The sequence below is a fragment of the Berghia stephanieae genome, chromosome 2 (assembly GCF_034508935.2).
Source record: "Berghia stephanieae isolate SIO BIC M18660-M18661 chromosome 2, UCSD_Bste_1.3, whole genome shotgun sequence".
Lineage (NCBI taxonomy): Eukaryota > Metazoa > Mollusca > Gastropoda > Nudibranchia > Aeolidiidae > Berghia > Berghia stephanieae.
Genome location: NC_088361.1, coordinates 79,651,719 through 79,664,596, shown reverse-complemented (window position 1 = coordinate 79,664,596; position 12,878 = coordinate 79,651,719). Strand labels below are relative to the sequence as shown.

At 34.6% G+C, this 12,878-nt stretch overlaps 1 protein-coding gene across 2 annotated transcripts in view; it reads left to right on the top strand.

Annotated features, from left to right (window-relative positions):
- Positions 1-4,058, top strand: part of LOC144965605 (inositol polyphosphate-5-phosphatase A-like) — a 72,866-nt gene extending 68,808 nt beyond the window's left edge. For both annotated transcript variants that reach the window (XR_013644068.1, XR_013644069.1), the window contains exon 20: positions 158-4,058. The gene's annotated coding sequence lies outside the window, so the exon portion shown is untranslated. The remainder of the gene's footprint in view (positions 1-157) is intronic.
- The last annotated feature ends 8,820 nt before the right edge of the window (positions 4,059-12,878 follow it).

Here is a 12,878-nt window from a genome sequence, read left to right as displayed (position 1 = left end):
GTGTCTGTGTGTATGTGTGTGTGTGTTTGTGTATGTGTGTATGTGTGTGTGTATGTGTGTGTGTGTGTGTCTGTGTGTTTGTGTGTGCGTGTGTGTGTATGTGTGTGTGTGTGTGCGTGTGTGTGTGTGTGTTTGTGTGTGTGTGTCTGTGTGTGAGTGTGTGTGTGTGTGTGTGTGTGTCTTCGTGATCGTTTGCCACTGAAATGATTTTTGTGTGTCTGAATTTTGATGTGAGTTATGTTGTATGGATGTATGTAATTGACATGTTGTGTCTGTGTGTACACGTGTGTATGTGTGTGTGTTTGTATGTATGCACGACTGCTTGTAAAAGTGATGTGAGCACAGGTACATGCATATTTTATTTCCCTTCCTGAAGATAGAATTGGATAATACACAGGGCTGTGACAAAATAAACAAATGAATATAAAAAGCATGTCTTTGTGGAGAAGTTATCAATTTAATAATTAAATGAGTTAACTTATTGGCAAAATAAATATATAATGTTTTGATTAATGTTCTTTAGTATTTTAGTTTAATCAAATTGAGGCCTACCATTTTTACCTTTGTGGCCAGGGATGTTAATGTTATCTCTTGTGGTCTCCTTTGCCTCCTAACTTATATTATACGTTATCAATGTAGCCTTCCTCCCTTAATTGTTGAAGAATAAGATGACTTAGTTTCGTCCTGGCTCTGGCTGAGATCTTTTGCCAAAATGGAAACAAATGGAGATTTTAACATGGAGACAATCTGAGTGTTTCCCTTTGGCGAGGTTCCCATGCCATCATCTGTGTGAAACAGGTGGTTTAGATTGCCAATGGAAGCTACTTGTGTCTATTCTTCTCTGTATTCTTTTTCTTTTTTCTTGGGTATCTTTGATCCAAACGTATTGCAAACACTGACTCTAAATCTCTCCTGTTGTAATGTGTACCTTCTTCCTTTTCCTAGGTGCTAAAGTTTCTCAACTTATAGCAACCCTAACTTATAGCAACCCTGATAAACTTGGGGTGCTAGATTAAACCAAAAGTTTCCCAAGAGTAAAATACCTCGAAAACAACAAAATCTCGTTAATCTTGCTTTTGCTTGTTTCCATTTATTTTGATAGTTTGACTCTTTATGTTCCTCTGTCTGCTTTCCGCCTTCCTGGGTAGGGTTCCGGACCTCCCATAGTGGGCAGGGAGGTACTTACTGTGTCTTCTATCCCCCTACATCTGTTTTCCAATTGCTTTCTGTCTTTGTCTTGGAATGAGATCAGTTTTGTCCTGACCCTGACTGTGGTCCTTGGCTGGGAGGGAAACAGTCGAATATATAGTTATAGTTTTGGGAGATGATATTCTTTTCCTTTTAAATCATATCTCTGTTATGTTCAGTATTTTTTTTGAACATATATAACAATAAATGTACGTTTATATAGCGCGTATGCCGAAGCTTCGAATCATATGATTAGTAAACATTTGAGTGTGTTGCTCTTAGTGTTAGGGTGAGACTTTTAGGTGATCTCAAACCATGTACAATGGTAGTATGCTCTTGGAATGTACATCTGTTCCCTATTTGTGCAATTTCCCTTTGTCCAAGTTTTCTTGTGCGTTTTGCACTTTTATTTGTAAATCTATCACTTTTTTACTGTCCCATCTTCTTCCTTTTTACTGGTGCTTAAATGAGCTAAATGTGTCACAAGCACCGCAAAACCCTTACAAACAATAAAAATAAACATTTCTGCCTTCTCCTGTATTTTTAGTCTGTCCTTTTAATTTGTTCGGGTTTGAGTGACGTCAAAGGAGCAACATAAAACAAATGGAAACAATTATTTTTCTGTAATGTTTTTATTCTGGTTATATTAAATGATAACTGAGTTTCCTTTTAATGAAATAAATGCTATATTTAATGTTTTTGATTATGATTTAATTCTCTAATGCCCTCATAAATGTATTATTGACTGCCATGTGATATGAATAATTAAAAGTTAATCGATAGGGGAGATCCTTTGACCTTTTCAGAATGGTTGCCCTTTGGTCAGGGAGATCTATATCAGTCTAACTTTGCTGTGTCTTCTGTCCCAAATATTCGTCCCTTCTTCTTGGCCGGGATCCTCTCGTGGTGGGCTGGAGGTCACTTGCTGTGTCTTCTATCCTCTTATATATATGTTTTCTAAGTTGCTTTCATTTTCTCTCTTTGTCTTGGAATGGGATTGCTTGGTTTTGTGTTGGCCTTTGTCGGAGACCTTATATGAGGGGGAGCTAGTGAGATATGGGATATATTTTTTTCTTCCTTATAAATCATCTCTATGTTGTATATTGTTGGTTATGTTTTCTGTTTTGGCTATATTCTGTAGACATTTGAGTGTATTCCTCTGAGTGGGAACCTGTGCTGGTGTCTGGATGAGACTTTTAGGTGATCTCAAACAAAGTACCCTGATAGTGTGCTCTTAGAATCTACATCTGTTCCCCAGTTGAAATATTCTCATTTGTCTTACTTTTTCTTGTGTGCTTTTAATCGAAATTCTAGTCTTTTGACTATCCCATTTTCTCCCTTTTTACTGGCGCTGAAATGACCTAAATGTGTCGCAAGTGCCAAAAAACCTTTAAAAAAAAATAAAATTGGAAGGGATTCTTTGCCTGTGTGCCAGGGGGTTCCATGTCGGACCACATGTGCTTTCACCCCTTGCTGTACTTTCCTGTGTCTTTGTACCCAATGTTCTGAAATGAGACCATTGAAATGGGGTTTCGTCTGGGCCCAGCTTAGGTTCTTTTACTGAGAGGGATTTATTCTTTGTGAAAGATACTATTCCCCCTTCGCGAAGGCTCAGGTTTGACAGTTTTTGCCAAGATGAGGGTCATTTAAATTGATCAACATTTGAAGGACGAGTTTTCTGGCCAAATTTTTAAATATGTGTTTTTCCAGAGTACGGCAGCTCTGGTCTCTGTTGATCTTGTCCCTTTTGTCTTGCTTTTTTTCTATTTCTATTAGGTGCATGTAATATGTTTCAACAATACTGGCATGCAAAACTTACAGTATGATCAAGATTGTGAAGGGGCAGAACATGATGAGCGTTGACATTTATCTTCATGAAAGACTGTAAAGTTTTAAAATATTTTCTTCCTTTAAATCTTTCTTTTATACCCCCCTCCTCTCTCCCTCTCGTTTTCCCTTACAAAAAGTTGGTTCTAACAGGCTATATATTATATAAACTCTAAAACTTAATATTTTGTATAGATTTCTGGCTGTCATGTTATATTAGTATCTCGTTGTGTTCCCTTTCTTCTTACCTTCCCCATGATACTTGGGCAGGGGGGGGGGGGGGTACATACTGTGTCTTCTATCCCCTTATATCTGTTTTCCAACATGCTTTCTGTCTTTGTCTTGGAATGAGACTACTTGGTTTTGTCCTGGCCCTGGCCGGAGTCCTAGCTGGGACGGAAACAGTCAAATGCGCAGTTATTGTTTTGGGAGATGATATTTTTTTCCTTGTAAATCATCTCTCTATTATGTATTATTATATTTGTTATTTTGAATTTATAATGTAAGCATTTGAGTGTATTCCTCTTTGTTGGATTTTGTGCTTGTGTTTTGATGAGACTTATAGGTGGTCTCAAACTAAGTACTTTGATAGTGTGATATTGGAATCTACATCTGATCCCTATTTGTTCCCAGTTCCCCTATGTCTAACTTTTTCTTGGGTGCTTTATTTGTAATTCTAGAACTTTTTACTATCCCATTTTCTTCCTTTTTACTGGCGCTGATATAACCTAAATGTGTTGCAAGCGCCGTAAAACCCTTAAAAACAAAACAAAAAAACCCCATGAGACTTCTAGGTTATCTCAAACAAAGTACGGTACATTGATGGCGTGCTCTTGGAATCTGCATCTGTCCCCTATTTGAACCAATTCCCCTTTGTCTTACTTTGTCTTGGGTGCTTTAATTGTACATCAATAATTTTTTTTACTTTCCCTGTTTCCTTCCTTTTACTGGCACTGATATGACCTAAGTGTGTCACAAGCGCCATATTAACCCTAAAAAACCCCCAAAACTTTGCAACAGCCGATTAACTAAGAAAAAAAAAATACCAAGGGTTTATGAAGTAAATGATTATGTGGACATTGTTTTTAATATTACGATTGCATTCGAAAATCACACTCTTCCTTGAGAGACGAAAAAGAATAATCACGCTCTTCCTACAAGTTTGACGAATGATAAAAAAGATGTAATTTGTGTAATCCTAGGATTGACGATTGATAAAAATGATGTAATTTGTGTAATCCTAGGATTGACGATTGATAAAAATGATGTAATTTGTGTAATCCTAGGATTGATGATTGATAAAAATGATGTAATTTGTGTAATCCTAGGATTGACGATTGATAAAAATGATGTAATTTGTGTAATCCTAGGATTGACGATTGATAAAAATGATGTAATTTGTGTAATCCTAGGTGATCTTAAATGTAATCAATTTAAACCAGTTAACTGCTGTGCTCTGGGAAAACTTGTATTTAAAATTTTTTCCAATAAACTCGTCATTCAAATTTTGATCAAGATGAGTTTTCTGGCCAAATTTTTAAATACAAGTTTTTTATCCAGAGTACGGCGGTCACCTGTTTAAGCAGTGAGGTTCATGATTTCATCCAAGGACTGTTGTTGTAGATGTTCATAACAATTAAATGTTCTCTTTAATTTGATGTGTTTATAAAAGTCAAATTTGTACTGTTTTTATTAGTCAGGCAGCAGCAATCGCAAGTCACCACAAACACATTTTCAGTTGGAATTGTTTTCTTTACGTTTTTTTTCCACTACGTGAAGTTTGATTGTTACTATGATACCTGGGTACACACTGGTTAGAGACCTGATTGTTTTCTCTTTCTTTTTTTGTGTGCATGAATCTTTTTTTTTTTTTGTTGTTGTCCTACTTACTTTTGGTTATTATCCTATTATTTAATTTTGTATTTTTTCTCTTGCTTTAGATAATATCGCAAGCTATATTTACACGGATAGTGAAAAGAAAATGGCTTTTTAAAAGAGCGTTATTGTTTAAGGGAAAACGAAAGGGGTTGTGTTAACTTAGATATCTCCATTTATCATAAAAATCCTAGAAAGATTTATACCTATGGTATTGACTTTTTGGTCGCATATACTTTACATTGGCTACCTCTTAAATTTTCTATATTTCAGTTATGACAATATTTTTACATCTGTCGCCGCTCCCGGGGGGGGGGGGGGGGGGGGGGGGGGGGGGGGGGGGGGGGAGGGAGGAGGGGGGGGGGAAGGTATAGGATTTCTTGTAAATAATTGCTCTAAAGCATTTTATTACGTTCCTCTTGGCTGGACTTAAAAGGATGCTTTTGGAATCTACTTTTTTTCTCCGTACAATTATCTTTCTTTTTAATGTCTTTTTAAAGTTTATTATTATTATAATTTTTTTTTTTTGATAAGCATAGATTATGTACCAATACTTCTTGACTATCACAACAAGTTTCTTCATAATGATATGACACTAAAGTGTCACAAAAGCCTTAAAAATCTGCCCCGAGAAAGAAATAGAAAGAAGAAAAAAAAAAAAGAAAAGACAAGAAATAACAAAACATAGCATAAAGAAAACAACGACCACACGAAACAGAATGCTGCAATGGTTAAGATATAATTGTCAATATTGATTTTGTTACATTGTTATCATCACTGTCGAAAATATTATTCTCGATGATGATGATGGTGATGATAACGAAACCAGATTTTTCAGAATCTTTCTTTTCATCATTCCTTTGTAGAATCAATCACACATCTGCTATCATATGACTTCATGGGAGGTGGCAGAAAACCTCCAGGAAAAGTCAATCTTTGTTACAAGGTTCTTTTGAGTTGTTAGTGGGTGGGGTTCCTGACCTCCCATAGTGGGCAGGGAGCCACTTACTATGTCTTCTATCTCGCTATATCTGTTTTCCAACAAGCTTTCTGTCTTTGTCTTGGAATGAAATTACTTGGTTTTGTTCTGACCCTGGCCGGAGTCCTTGACTGGGAGGGAAACAGTCGAATGTATAGTTATTGTTTTGGGAGATGATATTTTTTTCCTTGTACATCATCTCTCTGTTATTTGCTGGGTTTTTTTTTTAACATATGATTTGTAAACATTTGAGTGGTTTCCTCTTAGAGGGATCTTGTGCTGGTGTCTGGGTGAGACTTTCAGGTAATTTCAGACTAAGTACACTGAAAGTGTGCACTTGGAATCTACATCTGCCCGATTTGTACCATTCCCATTTGTCTTACTTTTTCCTCAAGTCCTTTTAATTGTACTCCTATAATATTTTTACTATCTAAGTTTCTTCCTTTTTACTGACGTTGATATGACCTAAATGTGTTGCAATCGCCGTAAACTCCTTAAAAAAAACAAACAAAACATTTGAATTTTTAGATTTTTATTCTTCATCCATCCCCTAATAAATGGAAATATTTTTGATGAAAAAGTAAGGGAAAATTAATAGTATACAAACAAAAATGTCTCTTAATCAAACATGTCATACAAATTACCGAAGTCTTGCATAGTCGTGGGATGTTTCAATACACTTTCATATTTGAAAACATCATTATGAACGATGACGATGATTATTATTATTTAAATCTTTGTTTCATGTTTGTGATATCGTGAGTGGAATTTGAAGGGTGAATGAAAGTGGCTTGCTTTTTTGCGATTTGAGTAAATTACTATAAACTTAACGACATAATATGCTATTATTGCTTGATACTGCCTAAAATAGTTTATTATTATTTACATTTTATTTACCTTATTCTACTTTTCAAATTGGACAATAATACTGTGAATGGAATCTAACCTCATTAAATCAATTTTTACTCATTGTAGTGTTACCTGTGTTTGTTAATGAGTAAAAGAAATGTCAAAGGTCACTCAATCGTTGGATGCTCCTATAGTGGGCAGGGAGGATTTACTGTGTATTCTGGGACAGTTCCTGACCTCCCATTGTGAGCAGGGAGGCACTTACTGTGTCTTCTATACACCTATATCTTAAACTCTTAAAAACAGAACAAACAAGAACCAATTCCCCTTTGTCTTACCTTTTCTTGGGTGCCTTAATTGTAATTCTAGAACGTTTACTATCCCATTTTCTTCCTTTTTACTGGCGCTGATATGACCTTAATGTGTTGCAAGCGCCGGAAAACCCTTGAAAACAAACAAACAAACAAACAGTCAATTTATTGTTTTGGGAGATAATATTTTTTCCCTTGTAAATCATCTCTCTGTTACGTATTATTATATTTATTATTGTGAATGTATAATGTAAGCATTTGAGTGTATTCCTCTTTGTTGGATCTTGTGTTGTGCCCCGATGAGACTTATAGGTGATCTGAACCTAAGTACATTGATTGTATGTTCTTGGATTCTACATCTGATCCCTATTTACAGTTCCCCTTTGTCTTATTTTCTCTTGGGTGCTTTAATTGTAATTCTGGAACTTTTTACTATCCCATTGTCTTCCTTTTTACTGGCCCTGATATGACCTTAATGTGTTGCGAGCACCGTAAAACCCTTAAAAACAAACAAACAAACTATCCCATTTCTTCCTTTTTACTGGCGCTGATATGACCTTAATGTGTTGCAAGCGCCGTAATAGCCTTAACAACAAAAACAAACAAAACTGCAAAAACATCTGATCCCTATTTAGTCCCAGTTCCCCTTTCTCTTACTTTTTCTTGGGTGCTTTAATTGTAATTCTATAATTTGACTATCTATCCCATTTTCTTCCTTTTTACTGGCCTTGAAACTACCTAAATACGTCGTAAGCGCCGTAAATCTCTTTAAAACAATCATTGGATAGGGTATTTGACTTCTCATGGTGGGTAGGAGGTCGCATGCTGTGTCTTGTATCTGCCTATATCTGGTTTCTGAGTTGGTTTTTGTCTTTGTCTTGGAATGAGATAATCTTGTTTTGTCTCGGCCCTTGCTGAAGTCCTTGGCTCGGAGGGTCACAGTCATATGTTGGGTATTAGTTTTGGGAGATGATTTTTCCCCCTTGTTAATTATTTCTCTGTTATGTTTTGTTAGTCAAGTTTTCTGTTGTGGACATGTTCTGTAGACATTTGAGTGCATTCCTTTTAGTGGGAGCCTGTGCTGGTGTCAAGATGAGACTTTTAGGTGACATCAAACTACGTGTTTTGTATGCTCTTCGAATCCACATCTTATCCCTATTCGAACACTGGTTGTGGCATTTGACCTCTCATGGTGGGCAAGAGGTCGCCCTGTGTCTTCTATCCCCTATATCAGTTTTCTGTTTTGCTTTCTGTCTTTGTCTTGGAATGGGATTACTTAGTTTTGTCCTAGCCCTGACCGGAGTCTTTGACTGGGAGGGAAGCAATCAAATGTATAGTTGGGAGATGATCTTGTAAATCATCTCTGTTATTTAAGATATTTTTTTTTTTTGCTTTAGATATGCAATGGTTTTTAAACATTTGAGTGTATTCCTCTCCGTGTGATCCTGTGCTTGTGCCTGGGTGAAACTTGTAGGTGACCTCAAACTAAGTGCACTGATGATAGTGTATTCTTAAATCTACATTTAACCTATTTGAACCAATTCTCCTTTGTCTTACTTTTTCTTGTCTGCTTTCAATTCCAAATATACACCCTTTTGACTATCCCATTTTCTTCCTCTTTCCTGGTGCTGAAATGACCTAAATGCGTCGCAAGCGCCGTAAAACCCTTAAAAACATGTAAACAAAAACAAACTTATTCGAACAAATTCCCCTTTGTTTTCCTTTTTCTGTGTCGCTTTAATTGTAATCGATAATTTTATTCCTTTTTTTTTTTACTGAAAATGACCTAAATGTTTTGCAAGCGCCTTAAAACCCTTATAAAACGAAACATTTTTTTTTTAAAACACACACACACAAAAAATACAACAAAAAAAAACATCACTCAATCAGATGTATTATGTCCCTGAGGTAGATGACCTCCTACATCATTTTTGAACGGCAGCAGTTGCTTCTAGTGGTAAAATCGTTGCCTTATTCATGAACAGTTGCGAAACCGCCCGGCAGACGTCCCACAATGCAACATTCATCCAGTTGTTCTGCGGTTTCGGTTCATTACCACTATGGACACACTCAAATGTATAGTGTTAGTTTTGGGAGGTGATATTTTTTCCCTTGTAAATCATCTCTCTGTAATGTACTGATAATTATTCTTTCAACATACATTTTAAACATTTGAGTGTGTTCCTCTTATTGGGACCCTGTGCTGATGTCTGGATGAGACTTTTAGGTGATCTCAAATTAAATACAGTGATGCTATGCTCTTGGAATCTACATCTATCGAACAATTTCCATTTGTCGTACTGTTTCTCTTTTGCTTTCAATTGCAAATCTAAAATTCTTTTATTTTTATCCCATTTTCTTTTTTTTTTTTTTTTGCTGGTGCTTTCACTGACTAAGATGTATCACAAGCTCCGTAAACACATTAAAAACAAAAACAAACCATGAACGAGAACGTATTTTGTTAAAGGACGGCAGATTTTTGTAGTCAAAACAATCTGAAGTTGAAACAATAACGGGAAGCAATCACATTCCAGCATCCAAATTTGTATTACAAGAGTTATACCCCTTATGTAATCGCTTCATCCCTTCACCCGCATCCGAAGTCTCGAATTGCACAAAACCATCTTGATGGGGCCTGAAAAGGGCTTCACTTAATATTTTAATCAAATTAATTTAATAGCCACGCACGAATATAAAGCAACATTATGCTTTAAAAACGCATTCAGTTTGTATTCATTACTATTATTATTCTCATCATTATTATTATTATTATTATTATTATTATTATTATTATTATTATTATTATTATTATTATTATTATTATTATTATATTATTATTATTATTATTATTATTATTATTATTATTATCATTATTAATAATATATTATTATTGTTATTATTATTATTATTATTATTATTATTTTATTATTATTATTTATTATATTATTATTATTATCATCATCATCATCATCATCATTATTTATTATTATTATTATTATTATTATTATTATTATTATTATTATTATTATTATTATTAATTATTATTATTATTATTATTATTATTATTATTATTATTATTATCATATTATTATTGTTGTTATATTATTATTATTATTATTATTATTATTATTATTATTATTATTATTATTATTATTATTATTATTATTATTATTATTATCATGTTATTATTGTTGTTGTTATTATTATTATTATTATTATTATTATTATTATTATTATTATTATTATTATTATTATTATTATTATTATTATTATTATTATTATTATTATTATTATATTATTGTTATTATTATTATTTTTATTATTATTATTATTATTATTATTATTATTATTATTATTATTATTATTATTATTATTATTATTATTATTATTATTATTATTATTATTATCGTTTAAAAGCTAACAGGTTCTGTGTTACCTTCATGCATAGATACAATTTATCAAAATTTTATAATCAAAATTCAATGTTAATTGATAACATTGAGTATTAAATGTCTAATACATAAATAAGTGTCATAGTCAATATTCGTAGTGATATTTTCTCTATTTACATTCATATCATCATCATCATCATCATCATCATCATCATCATCATCATCATCATCAGCAGCAGCATAACGTATTACAAAAATTCTAGTCCCAACTCCTCGTCCCCGGTAAAAAAAAAAGATAATCACTAACACGATCAAAAAGAAAATAAACAACACAAAAGCTTGAACAAATGATAAATATGAGGGCAGCACCTTATTTGTTCGAATGGAAGGAAGGGGGGGGGGGAGAGGCTTGAGACAATGAATGTGAATGAGTGGGGCAGGCATCTATATTTGTTTCCGGGAATGGAATGGAAGGGGGGGGGGGGGGGGGGAGAGAGAGAGAGGAGGCTCTATTTTAATCATTTAACTCGATATTTTTCAGGTATGTCGCCTTTTTTTGGAAATCCTCCTGGAGATCGACTGACACAATATCCACTGTGATTACAGAAGTGTCGAGATTATTGGAAAACGGAAGATAAAAATGCTAGTTTTCTTTGATATTTTTTTTTTCTAGTTACGTATCTGTATTACAGAAATTTTTTGAATTCTTATAAAAATGTCAGAAATTGTATGCTTTATGAAACTACAGTTACCAGCTGACAAGTTTAGTTTAGATAAAACAAAACAAATAAATCAAGTAAAAAAAAAACAACAAATATAAAAGAATTCCCTCCCCCCCCCCCCCCCCAAAAAAAAAAAATAAAAAATAAACAAACAAAAAAAAACAACAAACAAACAAAAAACGAAGAAATAAAACAAAAAACAAAGCAAAAAATAAACAAACCAAAAACACCAAAACAACAAACCTCCTTTAAAGAAAAAAAAACACAAAACAAAACAAAACTAAACAAAACCCAACAAAGAATCAAACAAAAAACATATAAAAGAACCCCCCCCCCCCCCCCTAAAAAAAAACAAACAAAAAACAAAAAACAAAACAAAAAAACCCCTTAACACCAAAACAACAAACCACCCCTTAAAAAAATACAACCCCCCCCCCCCCCCCAAAAAAAAAGTCCCAACAAAGAACCCCCACCCCCATCCCCCCCCACCCCCCCCCCACCCCCCCCCCACCCCCCACCCCCCACACCCCCCCCCCCCCCTTAAACCCCTCACATCCGTCCCGAAACAGCAACAACACAAAAGATAAAAAATAAACAAAGACAAAAAAACAACAACCCCCCCCCCCCCCCCCAAAAAAAAAACCCAAAACAAAACGACATAAATGATAACAAAACAAGACAGTTAGTTGGTCATTCTCTGCAGGCGCTTGATTGCGAGAAATATTGGCGCCACTCACAATAGGTTAAATCTCTAATGACGCCAGTATCAGTATGGCTGTTCATCGCTTTGTTGCTACTGCTTGCTTGAGCAGAAATGAAAGCCTCAAAACTCTGACGAGGTATATTCTTCTGAGTTAGAACCCCCCCCCCCCCCCCCACCCAAAGCAATTTCAATATCATTTATAATTTGTTAACTATCAGAAAAACAACAAGAAAAGGAAACCATATTCGTTTGCACTCTTTTTTTCTTCTTATTTCTACACTTTGTTATGTATAAATATGTAAACTTCGCGAATCTATTCTTTCAGAGCGAGTGGGGCTGTGACATTTTGACAAGGCCCTTGTAGGTGTATTTAGAATCTGGTGCAGTTATTGGCCTGTGTAAATCAGGAATATGAACACGTTGATATACTTAATTAATTTCATTCGAGTTTGCATTGTAAAACTGGTGTCATCTAGACTAATGGGATTGGGGTGATTTCTCATTTTGTCAACCAGGGTGGTCACCTTTTTGTTATACACACCTGCGAATAGTTACACCTGTGAAACTGGGAATTTTTTTCTTCTTTCTGTACCTAGAAGAGGTGTTGAACTGCCATCCCAAAGTGCCCCCCCCCCCCCCCAACCACCACCATCTCAGCTCCTGACGGCACTCAATAACGACACCAACAGCAATTCATTGAACCTGTCTCTGCAAAGATGCGCCTTATGAACACTAAGCGCGACACAAAACCGTTACCATTTGATTCTGACCTTGAAACCGTAAACCTGATGCACAGAGCTTTCGGCTTTGAGTAGTATGAGATGGGAAAATACATAGAAAATATCGCCTTACTTAAACGTATTTAATTTTAAAAATAAAATCAAAGAACGCACTTAAAATGGCTTTTTTTTTTAGAACAAAAAATCCTATGATTAAAATGTTTGAAAGCCAAACATGTAAAGTTACCTTCACGGAAAGCTACGAAATTGCGAGCAGTATTTAATAAGGAGCAGAGTAAAAATTCTGCTCGTT